General features: G+C 36.6%; 1 protein-coding gene across 4 annotated transcripts in view; it reads left to right on the top strand.

The window, feature by feature from the left end:
- dlgap1b (discs, large (Drosophila) homolog-associated protein 1b) overlaps nt 1-17,844 on the top strand; it is a 128,667-nt gene that overhangs the window by 36,362 nt on the left and 74,461 nt on the right. For all 4 annotated transcript variants that reach the window (XM_055181927.2, XM_055181926.2, XM_055181928.2 and 1 more), the window contains exon 2: nt 1,857-1,941. The gene's annotated coding sequence lies outside the window, so the exon portion shown is untranslated. The remainder of the gene's footprint in view (nt 1-1,856; nt 1,942-17,844) is intronic.

The following is a 17,844-nucleotide window of genomic DNA, read 5'->3' as shown; positions in this document are numbered from 1 at the left end:
AATTAAATGAAAACAATAATGGGTTAATCCATGCAGCGTTGCGTCAATATCACTGAAAAACAGTTTAATAAATAAATTAATTAAATGTTTAAATTTTTTCTTCTATGTCAGATAATTTTAGAACCCTCTGCGGATAGACAAGTTCTGTTAGTTGTCAGTTATTTATGTATTGTGCACATACATAAAGTTAAGTATAATATTTTGACGTGTCTGTTGCATTTTGTTAAGGTATTTAAAATTATTTGACAGTATGAACTCTTAATGACATTTATATGGCAGTTTAATGTAATGTTAACCCATAAAGCTAGGTAGTTTTTTGAGTTTGATAATTATTCTGCTATGTCATGTTTATGACAAGTTATGATGTATTGGTTTATGTCAAGTTGTCATAACAAAGAGAATTCAAGTGCAGGTGGAAGCAGAAACATTTCATGTGCCACAATGATAGGCTTCACAGTACTTCATCTTTAGATGATGTATATACTACTCACTTTATGCCTGTCTTTTGCTTTCATGTTTACCCCTCACTTCTGTCCCTGGTGAGTGCGTTTGGAAGCCGAACTGTCAGATTGTTGCTTTGATTTTGTTTGTGTTCAAGCGTAGCCCAAAGATAGCCTTCTGCTTCACTCGCACACACATACGTGAATGTTACATTAATAAAGAGACCAGAAATTGTTGAAATAGTCAGGGCTGTTCGATTTTTCAAAAGCTACTCAAATTTATTCATGGACTTTTTATTCTGGCTGAGCAGCTTTAGGTCACTAAAAATGACTCAGTGTCTGAGAGGCATATAATGTAAACATCTCATCTTCTTGCTTTGAGGAGTAAAATACATATACAAACACACCCACATTTAGGTCATTGGTACTTAGAAAGAGCTCCATGAATCACTTAATTGTCGTGTAAATCATTTAAATGGTATGTAGGATCATAATAAAGCCATTGCGTAGTGCAAATAGACTGTTTAGTGTAAGTCTTTCAGATGTTTATTGTTGTTTTAAACCTGTATAATTTTTTTATTTTGGGGGATCGTTTAGAGCCCATTGCAGCTGCGTTGAAATGGCAATTTTAAACGGCATTAAAACTGCAAAGTGTTGAGGTCCAATGAAGTCTATTAAATTGAGAAAATCTTGGAATTTTTTCCTCAAAAAACTTTTCAAATTTCTCATCGACTAAACAAAGAAAGACATCAACATTTTGGTTGACATGGGGGATTTTTTTAATGAAACTGGAATATTCCTTTAAAGTACTATATTCTGCGAGACTAGATCTAGTTCTCTTTATCCCACTTTATCAAAATATCATGGTAAAAGTATTCAGATTGTTAGAGCCTATTATAAGCTTAACATATCTAGACAGATACAGTACAGTAGCTGTATCATGAGTAATGTAAGTCACGGCTAATGGGGTTGCGGTAGACTTTGCGTCACACCTAACAACACTCTTCAGTCGTGATTTATTCCACCAAACAGCACAGCCACATTATTGCTTACATAAAGCAGTTTAATTGAATTAGAAAGTGTAATAAGACTGAATCAACCTGAATACATAATATATAAAATCAACACGTTACAGAAAAATGTAATTTTAAGGGTTAGATGGGTTAAACAAGCTCTTACATCTGCATGTTACATTAACCTGCTGGAAAATGCACATTTGTCCAGTGAAAAGTCAATTTTTTATTTTAAGTGAGGAGAAAACATTGCATTACCCCCATATTTTATTACAATATTGGTCGAAATGGTACCTGACCTGTTCACATTCATAATAGCTTTGAAATTATGCTTGTGGCCACTTATGGGAAAGCTTTGCTAGCTTTTTTCATAATGTGTTTTTTGTGTATTTTTATGTTTTAGTGAGACAGACATCCTGCATGGAGGACAAGAGGGAAGAATTAAACACACGGAGGAAAAGAATGATTAAAAAGAGAGAATAAAGCAGGTGAGTTTGTGTCATATTTAATTAAAGTTTGTTTTGAGGCAATATCTACAGAATAAGTGCATAGAAGTATATTTACGTTAATATTTCTTTAAAATGTATTAATAGAGGGGGGGGGACCTATAATATTACCGTTTTATCATACACACACTCGTGTGTCTGTGATCATTCGTTCTCTAGAAACTGGAAAATATTCAAGGTTGATAATTTTACTGATCTAGGACTCGGGTACAGCATAAAATTTATTTCAGTATTTAATCTGGGGGCGCGCACACACACAAACAGACACGCTCTATATCACTTTTATTACTGCCTCTGAAACTCAAAAATTGGGTGGCAGAGCAGCTGTGGTGCCCAAGAATTTGCTCAAAGCACTGCAGACCTAAAAAGCCTCCCACATATGCCAAATAAATATACAATATAATAAGCCATAAGCAATTTCACACAAGCTTATTGCCCAATACATATGAGCAGGTAATCACATTGTGGTAAGACACAAACCGATAATACAACTGAAAGTGTGACAGTGCTTTTATACAACAAGATAATAAACATTTAGTTCTAGTTCTTGATCCTGATTGGTCAATAGTTGTGTTTTATTTGCGATAAAACAGCTATCACTGCGAAAAAACAGCTATCACCCAAAGACTTTGTGTATCATCACACCTTTAGCACCATAAACATACAAACTTTCTGTTGATGTTCACAGTCATTCAGGGACAGTTTTTTCCAGCAGAACGAAGACTTTTAGGGCAAAATTTACTAACAGCTACCGCCATCGCAAATCATCATTTTGCCGTTAAATAGCGACTGTCATGATTTTCGAAAGACCTGCAATGGATAATGATGCGCGCTGAATAGTTATTTTAGCGGCTGACATTATTGCATATGCATTTGCCCAGTCTCACGAAATTTCGTTATATAGTCAAGTATTTTTTTTTTATTCTTTTTTCTTGATTTTATCAAGAATTTCCGCGTTTTTTGTGATCGTATAACGAATTCTTGTTTTCGTGTGATTATCACGTATTGGTTACTCAATTGTTTTGTTCTATTTTCTTACCATTGTCGCTTCGGTTTAGGGTTAGATTTACATAAAATGAGATCCCTACCCAAACCCAACTCTAACCCTAACACCAGGTGACATATAAAAAAATAAACCAAAGCGACAATGGTTTAAAAATAGAAAAACGCAGTAGAGTAACCAATACGTGATAATCAGACGAAAACAGGAATTCGTTATACGATCACGATAAAACGCGGAAATTCGTGATAATAACACAAAAAAGAATCTGACTATATCACGAAACCTCATGAGACTGGGTAGGCATTTCAGGAGTTTCCTTTTCAAATTACTAAGGTTTGCATTTGTGAAAATACTGCTATTTGCTGCATTATTTAACGCCGAAGACAAACATGTCTTATCTTTGCGCTCGAAATGGCTGCAATTGTTGCTGCTAGAAGGAGGCATCGTAGAGATCAGAGAGCGCATGGTAGAAGGGAGAGGATTTTTTCCACACGTATCATTTATTTGGAATGCCAGAGGAACATATTATTCAAAAATATACCACTTTATTCACTCTATATGTAGAAGTTCTTGTGAACCTTCATTTTTGTCCTCGGGTTCGTTTAAGTGTACTATGGCTTTGTTAGCTAGGATATCTGTGGTAGTAAACTCTAGCTCATTAGGCCTTAATAGATCACTCGCATCAGATCTGCGCTCATACGCTAATTTACCCTGTTTAGTAAATTTGTGCCCTGTTGCATGAGGGTTTTCCTTGAAGGAAAAAAATCCCTGAGGGAAGAGATTTCTTTAAAAGCGTTGCAACAAACATCATAACTGTCACCCTTACCTATGAGTTTATGGGGTTGTCTCTGTCAAAGCACAGCAATGGAGAAGCGGTTGCTATAGTTACAAAATCTCAATCAACGCATGCAGCTCAACAGACGTTGGATTTTTGTACAATGAAGTACTGCATGTTTAAAGCCTCAAAGTAATTAAAACTTAAAGCACTTTGAATTGACTGACAATCAAACCGCTATTCTCTTAATAAATGCACATCACTTTTCTCCAAGGGATTATTTCGATCGTTAGAAATGCGCATCGGTACTTTCTTTTCTTAAATGACCATAAAATTAGCCATTGTGTTTGATGTTAAGGGACCTGTTATGGTCCCTTAATTTTTTAAGGTAAAATGGGTACTAAGGACTTTGCAGCAACGCATAGCAGAGCTTAAGGGAATACTTGAGCATTTAAGGGTAAATACTTATTGACAGCCTTATGGTTCCGTACGCTTAGGTTTTTTTCTTGCAACCTATTTCATTGCTAAAAACAATGTTATTTTGTGAATTTGGTATAATACAATGTGTTCGCTTGGTTTATGGTTCAAAAAACACAATATGTTTCACATACCGTACATTTTTGTAGCTCCAGATATACTGTTTTCCTGAAACGAACTGACTTTGTACAAAAAAGCTCTATGTCCCTGATTAGCAAGCTAATCTGTACGTTGTGATTGGCCTGAAATACCTCTGACATCAGCCGGAAGTGTAACGCTCCTTACCATGTTTGAAAGATTCGGTCACAATGCAATGCCAACAGGAGTTAACTTACAGGCTGTAAGTCCGAAGCGAGAGGAATTATGATAATGTTGGTCTTGTCTACATCACCAATCCCAGGAAGTAAACTGTTGCCTACAATCTATGTGTTTGTTGTAGTCCAAGAAAAGAGATTAACGTTGGAGATGATAACTTGCGTCATCATTTACTTTGGGATTTGTACCTTTTGCATATCGTTAATATGTTCTAATACACACTTACACACTAAAGGAAATGTAAAATCGTGAATCTGACCATAGGTTCTCTTTAAAGGGTACCCTTAACCTTATATCTAAGGGATTTCTTAGCTTAAGGGCTTTTATGCAACTGGGCACTGGCCCTTAGTGATTTTACTTCATGAAAGTTGCGTTGATAAATATATTTTTCCTTTAATATTTTTATGGTGTTTGTGTGGTAGTCGCTTAAGCCATACATTTGTTAAGTCATGACGTGAAACTACCATTTCATATGAGATGATCATTTATGAGCAGCACACTTTTATTTATATATTTTATAAACTTGCAGTGTACACTACATTCTAATATGTACATGTGTATATGTAATATAATACTAAAAGATTTGTTACTTTCTGACCATCTGTGTTTGGAGTATGGAGATAAACGTTAAGATTTTTCAGGAGGTTTACACTGAACTGTGAGTCTTTGTAAAGTACAGTTTAAGCATTTGGACCCATAACTTGACGTCAGACTAACAAGCAGATATGGTACTTAAGGCTAGTGCTGTATTGTAAGTCACGACTGAAGGGGTTTGCGTCATGCCTAACAATAACAACACCCTTCAGCTGAAATTCCACAATACAGAACAGCATCTTGTATTTTATTGCAATAGACAACACTAAATATGTCACTAAGATGTTGTATGTGAAAAAATCTACCATTCAAAAGAGCCAACATCCAAGCCACCAGTAAAGACCTTGTGACACTTTCTCTGTTAGCACTGGAGATTCAAGCTGTCAGGTAGGAACTTGAGCAGAAGAGGAGACTATTTATATGATGGACACATACACACACTTAGGAGTCATCTTCACTTCTTTGTCTGAGCAGGGATCAGCTTTACCTTATTGCTGTCTGCTCTTTGCTGGAGCGTTACAGTCTCTATGGCAGCCGGCTTACTGCAGTGAAGGATGCTGGGATACTAGAGCTGTGGCATGAATCAGTGGCTTTTATGATGGTTTTAACTCACTCTTCCAGTACATACACACAGACACACTGGAGACAGTTACATAGTCCCCAAACAATGGCATGAGCACTTTGAAACTTGAGCTGTTTTAAAGAAGATGAGTTAATATGTTGGTGAAGCTTGCATTGTGTGCTGGTTTTGTGAGATTGTGGTGTCTCGTCTCAAACATTATCCACTCAAACAGATCCAAAGATGTGAAATGGTGTCTAAAGAAAAAACTTTGTCTTGTATTATTGGTATTAGTATTTTGCGTGCACACAAATTATAGCATACAAAGTAGGGCCTTAGAATTTAAATTAAGTCTTTGTTACTGTGATTTTATCAATCAAATGGTATAATTAAAAAGAAATCTTAAACTTAAAACCTTTCGAAAAAAATTATTTAAGAAGGTGAAACTAGTTTTATGTTATATAAGCTAGGGATGGACCGATAAATTGTCTGATGATGCTTGCTTCTCAATGATTTACGGTAAAAATTGCTGCTACATCCAAAAGCCAGAGGGCGCTCTCATGCAGAAACTTAATATGGGCAGCAGAAGAAGAACCATTAAGGGCTCGTTATAGTCGTGCGTAGGTCCTACGGCGTAGGTTCCGCGTCGGTTTTCATTTATACTTTTGCGTCGTCCTCCGTGTCGACGTGCGAACACACGCGCAAACTGCTGGTAGGCAGTATCCACGCGTGTAACCACAGTAACAGTGCAACCGTCAGAGAAGAAGAAGCTTGGCAAGTTAACCCACAAACAAAGAAGAAACAGCAACTTGTTGTGTATGATTTTAAAGACCAGCAATGATGGAAGTAAATAAACAGTGACTTTTGTTGCAGTTTGAGTTAAATCTTGGCTCATCTTTGTTTTCACCGTTGCAAACGGAAATACCTATGACGCAGTTTTTTTACCTGACGGGAGGGGTTCTGGTGGACCAATCACAGCGCTTGCAGTCCGCGTAGAACTGACGTGCTGTTAAAATTTTTGCGAGGTGCACGTCAGGCTACGCAGAGCCACGCACACGCTACGGATAGCCTACGCCGTAGCTACGGCGTATAACTTACGCACGACTATAAATCAGGCTTTACACACGCAGCTTCAAGATATGGCTTAAGGATATATTTATATTGCTGTTGTTCAAACCTTTTCAGGTATTTTCATGATAATAAAGAAATTGTAAAATAATTATGTTTGATGAGTTGCTTTTTCAAATGCATGTTATAAACGACTCAAACTAACAGTGATTTCAGATCGATAAGGACTTACTGATGAAAAGCCGTAGTACATGAAATAGCTGTGAATAATATCGGCTGTGAATTGTTATCGGCCAGGTATTATTAATGTGTGTCGCCATTTATTGTCGCATGCGTTTTTTTAAACATTTTACATAAGGTTTGGCATTTTTTCAACACGTTTACCAACATGTGGGTTCAAAGGAAGTTTACATTTTTGTGGCAATCTCAGATATTTGCGCTGCGTTCGAAACCACCTACTTCCATACTTTAGGCAAAAAGCAGTAGGTGAAGCAAATGGTATTCATAGTATTCGAAAAACAGCAGTCAAAAAGTCCCCGGTTGACCTACAACTTCTGGTAAGATCCCAAAGTGTTTATTCGAGGGACAATTTACTATCCCGTGAGCCCCCAGGAGAGGAGTTATTTAACGAAGAAGAAGAAGGAAAGGTGATGTTTTATAAAAAAAATGTCAGAAAGCGGTAACACAGCTCTATTTACATTAGGGATGTTAACAAGTAATCAATCTTTGATTAATTGTTGATAAGAATTAAATAGATAAAACTTAACGATTGTCGAATAAGCAAGATCATGCACAGGAGCCTGTGCAAAACACATTCAGCCGGAGAAAAAAATGAAGCGAGCGCACAGAAGTTAAACTAGCCATGATCACAACGATGCTCAATGCCAAACACACACCTGGGCTTTTTAACGTCATGCGAGACGAGGCTGACTCCCAACGCAACGAAATAGCATTCGCAGTGGATCTGAGAGGGTCTGATACAGAAAATTCAAATACGGTTAGCCTACTAAAGGCAGGCTGACGTTTTACGCACACTTTTATGTCATTGTCTATATGCCACTGCAGTAAAGGCTTATTGCATTATTACTGTTAACGATTATTCGATTGATTGATCGTTTATTTAAACGATCGTCGAATATGGAAAATCGCACAAATTGACATCCCTAATTTAAATGCAAATACATATATTTAACATCTGTCCCTTGTGGTTAAATTTCGCTTGTCAATCCAGTTAACGAATAACTTCTTGTTATTATGACAACTTATCTCACTTGATGTATCAACATGGTGAATGTAGTATGTCCCAATTCATTCATACTTTCCATATTCATACCTACTGACTAGGCTTGTGCCGGTGTTAAATTTTCATGTTGCGGTGATTTATGAAGGTTTTATTACGGTAGACGGTATTACCACGGTGTTGAAATGCATTACAAAAACAAGTTGAAAAGATGAGCAAATGTCATTGTTATAGTGTAAATAAAAGATTTAATAACTTAAACTTGTTAAAATGATATAAATAAAACAATACACAGTAAACTGAACCAATCAGATTCAAACAGAATAAAGTCCAAACTGCAAAAGCAGTCAACTTTATTGTTTTAAATTATTAAATTGCCAAATATCATCAGTCCATATGCAGCCTGACGTTGGAAAGCCACTTTGACCGTTGACTGTATGGCTTCAGCTGAAAATTAGCCAGCAGCAGCACTGCTAGATGATTGGATACTCTGTAAAACAGAGAAGAAAAATATTACTTCATGCCTTAAAGATGCATTTTAGACAATTATAGAGAATAAAATAAGGTAAAGCTTACTGATAGTTTGTCTTTTTACTTGTTTGTATGATTAAATATGATACATAAATATGTGTTCCTTTCATTTTAGTAAAAGAACACATACAGCTAAATATGCCCATTTGTATTCACAGTACTGTTTATTCAACATACAGAGTCAAATAAATTACGTAACATATTTAAATAGTTATAATTACTGACTGAAAGTCAGACGGTGACACATCACTTAATTCACATAACGCATTTAACAGTCAATGAAAATATACATAATGTACACAATTAAAATATACATAAAACATAATTTAGAAGATTAAAATATTTTTTTGTAAAAAGATAACTTACCAGTGTAAAGATACTGAAAGTTGGGTTATATGATTAAACTTGCGGGACCTGGTAAGAACTCTAGCAGCTGCGTTTTGCACTAACATTGTAGTCTGTTTAATATATAAGTAATTAACTTAACGTTACCTGTCAGGCTCAGTTTCAGCTATATTTAATAATATGCGTTTTACCAGATAGCAAGCGGTAGGATAGCCAATATAACGTTAGCTTAATAGACGTAATGATATTAGACAAACTAAACAGCGTAACGTTAGCTAGCGGACATTAGCATTGCTAAGCGGACACTTAAGTTAACTGTTATTATTTAGACACAGGATATGAAATATGATGCCATGTATCTTACCTTTATCTCCGTGAACTGTGGATGATTGTCTGGAAGATGCATAAAGTTAGTGTTGTTCACGTAATTCGCTGACCCGTTCCGTCCACATATTCATTCTACACATAGGGAAAATGTTTATCACCAGCACTCCCTCTTTGTTTTTTCACGAAGCCAAAAAACTTCCACACTTTACTCCATACATTATTTTTTGTAATGTGTAAAAATAGTAAGCAGCAGCAGCACTCATCCTTCCGTCATCCTTCTCCACTAGAGTCTGCACCTGCGTATGAGTGACACCTACGCAGCATCCGTGCAGTGTAATTTGAACCGGTCAAAGGAAAAAAATAATGCACGTCTTTTCGCGGTAATTTGAAGACCCCGCAATAACACTACCGTGCAGTTTTACTACCGTGGTTTACCGTATTACCGAACACCGGCACAAGCCTACTACTGACTAGGTACTTCATCTAATTCAGTACTGTCACAGTATGCAATTTCAGATGCAGCGTTGGTGTGTTTAAATAAGACTTCGGTATAAGATGCATTTCGTGCTTTGGATTTGATCTTTAAATGCTTAAATGGAAAATGCATTTAGTATTAGAATTAGTTTCAGGCTTTCACACTACGTCATTTGGTTTAGACTTCAGTCTCAATAACATTAGCATTTGGTTCATTTTGATGGTGTGAGCATATGTTATGGACAACAGGAAGTGCATCTGCATTGTATTCAACTTGTAAACTATTAGTATTAGTAAAGACATCATTGCCAAAGGACATAGACTGTGGTTATTAAACATGTCGCTGCATTATCCAAAGTGGTTTCTGTAATCTGATCTCTAAAGGCCCAAGCGCTGTCCTTTCTGCCAAAAAAAAACAGATTTGGCCCTTCTGCTTTTTGATGTTAAAAATATCATCGTACAGCTCAGAGTAAACTTAAAGATAGAGTATTCACTGAATACAATGCAGTACTGTGAAACAGACCCAATGCCAATTTGCCCCAACTGTGCTTTGGGAAACAGGGCTGAAGTTTGGGAAGAACAGAACAAAACTTGGAGCGCCACATTCAGAATGTCAATGCATCTGGCAGGGTTAATGTTTAATACAGCACTGCCAAGGAAAATTCAATTGCTTCCACAAAATGGGTGATATTTGAAAGGAGCCCGAAGGAAGACTTCAAAGAGCGCTGGGAAAGAAGCGTCTCCACGGATACGGAGTCAATGAGGGGGAATAAGAGGCATTGGACAAAGTAATTTAGGGAGGATTATTATTGTGTGTGTGTATGTTCTCTATTAAATATATTTGGTATAAAAACATACCACGCTTTGTTTACGCTATAACTCTATTTCTATTTAAACTACAGCTATAGACCAATTCAGCCAGATTTACTCAAATTAAAATGACCGTAAAATTATACGCCACTCTATAAAATGTACACGCACATCATAACTGGCAATTGAAACGGCTGCTCAGTAATTATAATCGTCTGATATAATATAATTTGTACCACTTGGAACTGTGCATTATTCAAATGAATGTTAATGAGTTGTTTTCTTGATTGAAATATAAATGAGTCATAATAAACCTTGCACTCCCTCTTAAGAAGTGCAGCAGTTTTTTTAGACAGCGGGGCCTCTTGGCTTTAAGGATTTCAGTCCATTAACCCGAAATAATTACCTCATTTGCAAAACAACGATTAGTCGCTGCTTCTTTCCTCATGTACCAAGGCATATTATAGGTTATGAAATGATTGTTTTCTACACATTGGTCGCACTTCTGACACACACACAGATTTCCAGGAGCTAATTTGATTCGGAAACAAGTTCAGCTCATCGAATGTGTTTCTCCTGATAGGCTGTTTGGAGTTGCTTGACAATTACAGTTGGAGCTCTCTGTCCTGTTGGCAGAAAGCAATAAAGTATTTAAAAACTCATTTAGCATTTTTTGATAAAGTCCGGATTTCACACCTCATTGGCGAGACTTTGCAAAGCTTATTAGGCTAAATCACATTTCAGCGCTAAGTGCATTGAGCTGCTGTCTGCAAGAAATGAGGTGATGAACTGACATCATCAATATCCTGAACCGCACTTCAGGAGAACGTGACCAAACGTTCATTAAGTACTATATGATAAAATAAGGACATTTTATTTAACAATTTGGAAGAAGAAACTATCTCGAAGGCAGATGTTAATGTTTGATATCTTTTCCTAATTTAATTGGATTCTGAGCCTTTTTATCTTTTAACCATATTTTAGTCTCAAAATAGAAATCCTGGAAGTACAACATTTTTGGATTAAACCAGTTTTTACTGCCTTCCTCTTTTTCTTGTTTTGACATTATTGATTGCATCCGACTGTGAATTTTCACATTGTGTTTTCACATTTTCTGGTTTTACACAGTCCTTTCAATTCATTCATTTTCTGTGTACATACAGCCAATTTGCCTCTACTATTTCCAATTTGTGCCACAGAACCACCTTCTTCCTCTTCATCATCCATGACTTCAATTTAAGTCGAAAGGTAATAAACTCCAAATGAAAAGATTCCTCACAACCTTGATTTCCGGTGAATTCCATACGATTCCAAATAGTTTTCAACTTGTGCCAGCCAGTAGTCGACATGCTTTCAGGTTGATGTGTTCCATTTATTTCCACGTCTAGCAAATTCCAATTTAGCTTCATCATCCACATAAAATAAAACAAAAGTAAGAATGGAAGAGCAACAATATTGTCCAAAGAAACTGTTTGTTTTTACTGACAGGCATTCTGTGAATACTACAACATCCTTTCAATGCAGGGTGCATGATCTCTGAAAGCCAATGTTGACATTTAAAATCACCTAAACAAACACGCCTCTACCCCAGTAGAATCTCGACATTCTATTGATAGACCCGCCCCACACATACGCAACCCAGGCAACGATGTTGGTAAGTAGACACGCCCCTTACTATTGACACTTGGCTACAAGTGTGTTTTGGTACTCGGCCTGACCCCCTTTTCCAAAGTGTTTTTCAAAAATCATGCACCCCGTCTTTAAGTAATAGGACCCTACATGTATTTTCTAGGTGCAATGACCGGTATGCACCACTAGGGAGTCGGTATTCAGCAGCCTAAAGGATTAAATAAATTACAAAACTAAATCGGTATTTAGCTCTGAATCTAACATAGCTCTAACAGTCACTTTTTAGATTTTATTGCAACGCATTAGGAAATAATGGCTGGTATTTGAAACAAGTTGTTCTGAGTATGATTTTTTTAGATACATAAACCCAGGCTGTCACAATGGCTTGGATTTGTTGTGAAAACGTATATCAATTCCTACTGTATTAGGTGGGCCAACAAGCCTTGTAATTTAATGCAACCAGTAAACTAAACCACGGCAGAAATGCTCTAGACCAGTACCCTATTGACCTTTTTTCAAAAGATTCACATTTTAACAATGAGTGCGTTTACATGTACAAAATAAGTGGATATCTAGCAAAACCCACACTGATCTCACGGAAAGTCATGTTATAGTCACGCAAAATTTTATACATTTAGTCGTGTCCATGTCACATAATTCAGCTTTTTTGTGCCTTGAGCATGATTTTTTTTTTTTGTGACACTCGCACAAATTTCTATAAATAGTTTTACATGTGCGTTGCACTATTTTTTTATGTATTGTTTTCTCATAGATTTTTCCAATTTTCTTACCATTGTCGCTTGGGGTTGGGGTTAGAATCACTTTTTGTTAAATTTTTAGACATCCTTAACCCAAACCCCAACTCTAACCCCAACTTCAGTCGAGAATAGTCTTCAAGTACATCCTAAGCTGTTTACACTTGGTATTACGATGTGTTTTCATCGATCGAATCACAAGTGGATGAGAGAGACACATCACGTTTACACCTGGTATTTAAATTAGTCTCTTTTGTCCACTTTCGACCACTTCTGTCCTGAATACTGTGAGGGGTGGTCTGTGAGACGGTGGGCGAGACTCTCCGCTGTCATTTAAACGCGAGCAGGAGTATTGACGAGTTTATATGGACACAAACGAATATTATGTCAGAGTCCACTGCTTACGTAACAAGTAAACATGCTGCACAGTGTTTTGTACATGCATATGTAAGAGCTTTCTCTGAACTTTTAGCGCAATTGATGAAATAGGATTGCGCAACTTTCACACGCTTTCCAAACGAAACTACGAAGATCAGCTGCTTTAGTTTTATCAATGAAAGGTTCACCATGTGTTCGCGCCAGAAGTCTGAAAAGACGTAAAACATTGTTTTCAGTACCTCAGATTAGATAAATGGGCGGAGAGAAGGCGGTCGCTTGTGGCTGTTCGAACACATTCAACCACATGTGCGTTAACAACTACAAAAACAATCTGATCAAAAGTGTTTTCGATTACCTCTGAATGTGGTTGAAAGTGGTCGGAAGTGGACGAGCTCAAAACGTTTTGAACACTGTTTACACCTGGCATTAACGTCGTCCGCTTGTGATCCGATCGATGAAAACGCATGTCAATGCCAAGTGTAAACAGCCTCTATAACACGACTTTCCATGAGATCATGTTGGCAAAACCAGCTTATTATAGAAACCATTTTTACAGTGTGATTTTACATGCAAATAAATCATGGGTTTTGGAGATTTGTCAGGGTTCTTGCAGGCAGCGACTTCACCGCCTAAAGTACACCTAGTCATCCAGGAAATCTGTCAAAATCAACACTCTTGTGTCTCTTTTCATGTCTGCAGAACCTGTAAATGTAACACAAGCTTTTAATTTCACAGTTTCTCGATCAACTGCATCAGTCAAGAGCAGACTTTTATGGGTTACTTTGCACTTACTTCTGCTTGTGATGTATATCTTTTACATGCGCACATAAACAAAACTGCAAAAAAGCCAGATATAATCAGGATATTGGGCAGAAAACTACCTGTGCCGATTTGATTTTGCATTAGCCTGTTATGACCTTTCCCAGATGAACGAAAACTGTTTTCCGCATTTGACCTTAAGTGGTGTGTGTAAATTTTAGCAGCATCTAGTGGTGAGATTGCGAATTGCAACCTAAAGCTCACCCCTTAATTTCAAAACACATATGGTAGCTGCCACGGGGACAAACATGTCTTTTTCTGAGACAATGTAGGGAGGCAATGCGCTGTGTAGAACGGTTTGTCCATTTAGGGCTACTGTAGAAACATCTTGGCGACTTGTGTAAGGGTAAGGAGACCTGCAGTGTTCGTAGATAAAAACGGCTCATTCTAAGGTAATGAAAACAATACAGTTCATTATGTACGGTCTTTATACACCACTGATAATATAGTTATGTAGATTAAATTGTATTTCTGTTAGAGATCCTTCTAAAAGTTGCAGATTGCCCCTTTAAGGACAATCGTAGTAAGAGCATATTAACGCACTTTATGACCTTTTGATCCATCAAACCTTTGTACATCTTAAATGTCTAACTTTTCTTATCTGCATGTTAACAAAATTCATCCTAAGCGTCAAAGAATAGATTGTGTACTGTATGTTTGTCAGTTCATGTCTTTGGGTTTTATGGGGCATTTGTTTGGCATGATGAAAGCTGTAGCCACATGGACAGACTAAGAGCTGTACAAACAGGGTAACAATGTCACATGGGCTGCTTTAAAACCAAACAGGCACAGAAAACAACAAAAGACTATTGCATCATCCTCTCTTTCCTTATCTATCAACTCATCTTCATTTTCTACCTCTCCTAAGTCACCCTTTTCTCCATGTTTCATCTCTCTCACTTTCTCCGCAGAGATGCGTGTCTATAGTCATCAGAAGCAAAGCACGGCGGCTTTCAGAAGTGTCATAACATGTTAACAGTCGTGCCTGTCAAACCCCTCCTGGAGAGAGCAAATAGAGAGTAATCTGCTTTTATCTCTGCAACTAAATTGAATATTACATTATCCTAAAGCTCTGTTTCAAAACATGATCTACCTACTTATTGAAGGTATTCAAACACTTTAATATGTGCTCAGGGGCTATTACAATATACGTTGCATTTCTAAGGTACCATGTTTTGGACAGATTGCTAGCTAGCTTTGCATGTGCCCCATATACTGAAGCCAATCCTAGAATGCATCCCGAATAGGGTTAGTATAAAAATGCATTTAAAGGGACACTCCACTTTTTTGAAAATATGCTAATTTTCCAGCTCCCCTAGAGTTAAACATTTGATTTGAACCATTTTGGAAAACATTCAGCTGATCTCCGGGTCTGGCGGTACCAGTTGTAGCATAGCTTAGCATAATCCATTGAATCTGATTAGACCATTAGCATCGTATAGTTCCTAGCCATATCGGCCAAGAAAATCGCAAATATCAGTCGTAGTACACGATGTAACTACAGAAAAGTCAAGTTTTAAATAGGAAAAATATCCAAACTCTTTGGTTATTTTTTGAGTGTGATGCTAATGGTCTAATCAGATTCAATGGATTGTGCTAAGCTATGCTAAAAGTGAGATCAGCTGAATGGATTCCAAAACTGTAAAAATTAAATGTTTAACTCTAGGGGAGCTGGAAAATGAGCATATTTTAAAAAGTGGAGTGTCCCTTACAATAGAAAAGTATAAGAAATGTTACTGACAATATGCCACTCATATAAATATGGGAAAATTAGTAATTGGTAAAGGTATTTTTGGTGTCTATAGATCCATCTTTAGAATTTTAAAGGATTTTCTTTTAAAAGCCATGTTATAATTAATTTTGTGGCTGCAGGAACAAACTGTTTTATATTTTATCTTGACTTGTATGTAGCGCATCATTGTTCTGTTTGAATTTTGATACTTGCTCACTAGATTTTATAATAGAGTTTATCTGTGCATTTGAGCAGGACATGTATGACGATTATATCCCGAGGTGTTAAGGGATGTGTCAGAAGATGATACAGAGCAAGTGTGTGGTGTAGTGTGATAGACACGCTCTTGCAGAATCTGTGCGCATTTGCTGCTGTGTGACGTGATGTTTTGCAGCACGGATGCACATGAAAACAAAAGCAGCTGTTTGCTCTGTTGTTTTGTGTATAAGTTATGTTATACTGTTAGAATTATATAAATATACTTTGTATATATTTGATTTATACCACGGGTCTGTTGAATGCTGTATTATGATTGGTTGAGAAATGTTCCATGAGTATGCATTATTTTTCGATAAACGCACACCTAACAAATGTCTTAAAAATAAGCACCATAGCAATGTTTGTGTTAGCGTGGTATAAGCGGAATAATTGACTCCGGTCCTTTGAATTATTTAAAAATAATGCACATCCGCCGTGTAACGTCACTCCGCTTCGTGTCGCATAACCACCTTGGGTGTGCATTATTTTCTATAATTCAATGGCCCGTCGTCAATTATTCCTTCTTTATATTTAAAAATATAAAATAATAAGGAACAATTACACAAATGTATTATTTACTCATCCTTATTTTGTATTTTGTATTAACTCATAAAGAGATATTTGAGGCTAGCACACTGTCTGAAAAAATGGTCCCAAGCTGTCACTGGCGCAGTACCCATTAAAAAGGTCCTAATATGTACATACAGTACTGTGCAAAAGTCTTAGGCCACCATCACCAGCTTTGTTGTTTTTAATGTCCATCCATATTTGTTTTTCACTCTTTTTTAAGATACAAACAGAAAATATAAGGATATGTACACAACATTAAAAACAAAACATTTTTCAGAACGAAATGTCTTCTTCAGACATCAGTCAGTATTAAGTTTGACCTCTCTTGGCACGAAACACATCTTGAGCTTTTTTAAGAAGAAAGAAGTCCTGAAGTCATTTGATAAGAATTAAAAATTAGGATTTAATTTCATTTAGGTTTAAGAGATCCTGCAGCTGCCTGCTATTGCTCAAGTGGAAGGGGAGTTTACCCTAAATACGTGACACTTCAGCTTATACTTTTATACAGTTTTTAATACTACATACACATTTCCTGTATATTCTGATTGTATTCTAATAAAGAGACTGAGAAATAATTAAATATGATCACTATACAATTGTAAAAACAACAAATCTAAAGATAGCATGGTGGCCTAAGACTTTTGCACAGTACTGTATATGTTTTTTTGATAATTTATTCTGACAGAGTAGTGAGGACCCCTCATAAGTGCAATGCTTTTTGTTATTAAGATAATTATATTAACTAGTCACTCTCAGAATAAAAGGTACAAGAAGGTTCAAAAGTTGTCACTGGGATGGTACCTTACAAAAAGTACACTTGAAGTTGCATATTGGTAGATATCTGTACCAAAATGGTACATATTAGGACCTTTTTTAAAGGTACCATCCCAGTGACAACTTTTGTACCATTTTTTTTCTGAGAGTGTACCAGTAAACCTATAGCTCTCAATCTGTTGATATTATAAAATGTAATGCTCAACATGATTCAGCCTTTCACATAGTAAGGACATCTCTACAAGTCTGCTTTTTTATATATTTGTAAGGATACTCTCAAAAAAACCTGGCCTTTAGTAAAATAGCAGGTACTATACACACACACACACACACACACACACACACACACACACACACACACACACACACACACACACACGCACAGTCTACATATCAGCTTGACATTCAAAAGCAACTGTCTGTTTAGAAACTGAGGTCTACTGTTTGACATT

Source organism: Misgurnus anguillicaudatus, chromosome 25, assembly GCF_027580225.2.
Source record: "Misgurnus anguillicaudatus chromosome 25, ASM2758022v2, whole genome shotgun sequence".
NCBI classification, from domain to species: Eukaryota; Metazoa; Chordata; class Actinopteri; order Cypriniformes; family Cobitidae; genus Misgurnus; species Misgurnus anguillicaudatus.
The sequence above is the reverse complement of the archived record's forward strand: the minus strand, read 5'-3'. Positions and strand labels throughout refer to the sequence as shown.